This window comes from Lolium perenne, chromosome 4 (genome assembly GCF_019359855.2).
Source record: "Lolium perenne isolate Kyuss_39 chromosome 4, Kyuss_2.0, whole genome shotgun sequence".
NCBI lineage: Eukaryota > Viridiplantae > Streptophyta > Magnoliopsida > Poales > Poaceae > Lolium > Lolium perenne.
Window position 1 is genome coordinate 37,771,978 of NC_067247.2, and position 3,512 is coordinate 37,775,489.

General features: G+C 49.9%; 1 long non-coding RNA gene across 1 annotated transcript; it reads right to left on the reverse strand.

Moving 5' to 3' along the window:
- Positions 1–449: 449 nt before the first annotated feature.
- On the reverse strand, positions 450–2,675 carry LOC139830829 (uncharacterized). The gene is made up of 2 exons (XR_011744315.1): positions 2,566–2,675; positions 450–2,084 (listed from the first exon to the last, which is right to left on the reverse strand). It is a non-coding gene; the product is annotated as an uncharacterized lncRNA (long non-coding RNA).
- Between the last annotated feature and the right edge of the window lie 837 nt (positions 2,676–3,512).

A 3,512-nucleotide genomic window follows, 5' to 3' on the forward strand; every position in this document is an offset into this window, starting at 1 on the left:
GCGAGAGGGATTGAGGCAAATCCCGAAAAAATCCAAGCGATAGTAACCATGAGGAAGCCAACAAAGTTGAAGGAAATACAACGATTAAGCTGAAGTGATCGCAGCTTTAAGCAGATTTGTCGCCAGGCTGGGAGAAAAAGCGTTACCGTTCTATGCTTTAATCAAGCAAGGGGAGAAATTCCAGTGGAACGAAGAGGCCGATAGAGCTTTCGAGGATTTGAAGCGCACAATTTTGACACCACCAATCCTGGTGGCGCCGAAAGAGAAGGAACCTCTCCTGCTATACATCGCAGCCACACCCCAGGTGGTTAGTGTGACGCCCCGGAACCGGTATCCTGAGGATTCCAGCGATCCCGCTGAAATCCGCACGATATCGATTCAGAGACGCCCTCCGACACGACGTGCGTGACAAATCACACACGTGATGCCAGAGGAATTAACACGAGCGGTAACATTACAACAGAATTACAATAGAGCCCACAAGATACATATATTACAACAACGACTCCAACGAGTCAAGATACAAATATACAATACAAAGATCCAAATCATACAGAAGATCGAATGCGTCCGAGTACGGACAAGATACAAATTGAACTAAGAGTCCTGAAGATAACTAGTGGCGTCCATAACCCTGCCCAGGCCAAGCCGGAAGGGTAACCTTGCTAACGTCGTCTTCATCGAACATATCTTCATACCTGCCCGGTTATATCCCGTAGAAGCAGCAATAAGTACGGGTTCGTACTTAACAAGACTTCAAGACGTATAAGCATTCGTCAACCAGTCATCCTTTGTACTTGAGGCACGCAGGGGACTTAGAGGACGCAAGAGGAACGTCATAGGCAATATGGTGGGGTTTAGCGGCAGCGCAAAAGCACTAAAAACCTATAGAGACACTCTACAACAGTCGTCTAATCAGAGAAGGTGAGAGAGCGTAACTAATAGTTCTATACTCTGCAAACATAACACAGCCGACGCTTTCCCCCTTCGCAAAGAAGTACTTACAAAGGCACCCACACGGTTGTCAAGTTTCAACCAGTTATTATTTATGTTGTTCTATCTTACTATGCAAGTTAATAGTATTGAAACAACAGGTGTAAGTTGTCTATGGTCGAGTCATACAGCTCCAAGTTGTCCATAACCGCGGACGCGGCTTATCGATAAGATTGTAACCCTGCAGGGGTGCCCAAATGTGCCCACACGCACGCTCAACCCACTTACGACAGGTGGATATCACGACACGCACTCTCCTTCACCACAACAATGTCCAGGAAGCCACCTAACTAAGTTAACCCGTTTCGGAGCCCGATCGAAACTCCGAAGCGGACTCAGCTATTGCGACTGCGTGCTAGGTGGACAGTGCCCAGCGGGATGACCACTTCGCAGTGGCACCGCATCCTACGAACGTGCAAGAGACAACGGGGTTACAAGGCACATAGCTTCCCCAAAAGTAACATCATATCATCCGACCACAAAGAAACATGCTTGCATGCCCGGGAGAAACAAAACAAACATCCAAACTAGTTGTGGCCACTGGACAAAGCTGTAGATTCCGGCAGTGGTCGAGGGGAGACCCGGTAAGCATACCCACGTGTGGTTAGAGCGCTCAGTCTCGGAACAGATAACAAGAACTCGGGGTCCTAAGATATTTAGGAAACACAAGTGAGCCGTCACAAAACGAGCAGCTGACCCACCGATGCCTCCGCTAAACAAATGTCAACAACTAAAGTAACCATGATTCTTCCCAACATATAACCCGATAAGATAACAATAACGGTAACGAGATAAAACAGCACTAGCATGCACTACGACTCACAAGGGCAGACTCGATAACCAAACAATAGCCGTAGGAGGTGGTGGTGGCAATATGGGCTGCTTGAGGTAACAGGTGGAAGGGACACGTGACAAGAACGCAACTTAAGGATAGCATGAGGGAGAAGGCAAAATAAAATAGGTGAGCGACTCCTGCAGGGACAGGAGTATAAGGGAAATGCTTGCCTGTGGAAAGCTGCAGAAGAACTTGTCGGAGAACTCGTCGTATCTCACATCAACACTTCGTGATCCTATCCGGGAAGAAGCAAATGCTGGAACAAATAACGGATGCAAACTTACTACTACGGATGAAGAATCGGCATGCTCAAGATGATATGCATGACATGGCAAGGATGATGCGGTGCAACTTATCCATATTAATCGGAGTCGGAACCCCAAACAAGCAAATTAGGTTGGAGTTGCATTTCCTACCGCCAATATTAAGGGTGGATTAGCATAGCAAACATGGCAGGGGTGAGCTACATCAAAGTTAAATGGAACCGGGACAATATTTATATAATATCCCACATATTCCATATGTTCCATATTAGGTGATAATGCAACTAACACGAAGTTGTATGATGCATGATGCAACAGCAGGTATGGATGGCATATTCATGTTCAGCACATTTTTCTGATCAATTTTCATATAAAACACTTTGCATTTCGATGCACGGTTTGAAAGATATGAATTTCGCAAGATTTAAACATTTTCTGCAAAAACAAAATGGGAAGGTACGAGCCGGGCTAGACCTGCACTGTCCTGGGCCGATCTGGCCTGCTGCGGGCGACAGATAGGTTCTGGTCGCGCGGCGGGCGACGGACTGAGCCGGCGGATCTCGGGCCAGGCCCATTGGCAGATCTTGATCTGGTGGAAAAGAACAAAAAAAGGTTGGATGATTAACTGGAACCTGTGATTCGAACCTGGGTCTCACAGGATTAGGAGCAAGGGACAAACCATTAGGCTGTGTTTCTGATCGTGCTAACTTGGCGACGCGCGCCCTTTTGAACCCGCTCGCGAAACAGACGAGCTTCAGCACCTGCAACCATGGCGGAGGGAGATCAAGTCCGGGACGAATCCAGCGATTTCGGCCGAGACGGGGCAAGGGGAAGGGCGTCGGAGGTGCGCCAGAGTACCAGGGAGCTCGAGGAGGGGTCGGTGTGGCTGGAGGAGGTCCACGGTGGCCGGAATCGGCGCCGGAGCTCGCAGACGCCGAGAAGGAATCGACGAAAATGAAGAGGAAAGAGGGCGCCTCGGGTCGATTACTTGCACGAGGAGGTAGAGGAGATCAAGGCGCGTCGAACGGTGGTCTTGGATCGACGAGGGGATGACCAGAGCGGCGGCGCCATGGCGAGGAAGCTACGGTGGAAACCCTCTCGTGCTCACAGAGAGGTGAAGAAAAAGAGAGGGAGATGGGAGGTGGCGGCGCAAGAGGGAGGAGGACTAGGGTTTTCTAGAGGCCGAAAGATAAAGGGGGAGGGGAGGTGGTGGAGATGCGGTGGTGGCGTTGGACAGTGACGGGAGGAGGGGAGGACCACAACCTCACACACTTTTTGTGAGGGGGAGGAAGACGACAGAGAAAGGAACGTACCCCTTCATTGCGGGCTGGGTTAAGATAGTGGGTTGGGCCGCCGGGATGGAAGGGAGAGGAGGATGGCCGGCTCGGGCTGGAACAAACATGGGCCAGAGGAAGAGAGAG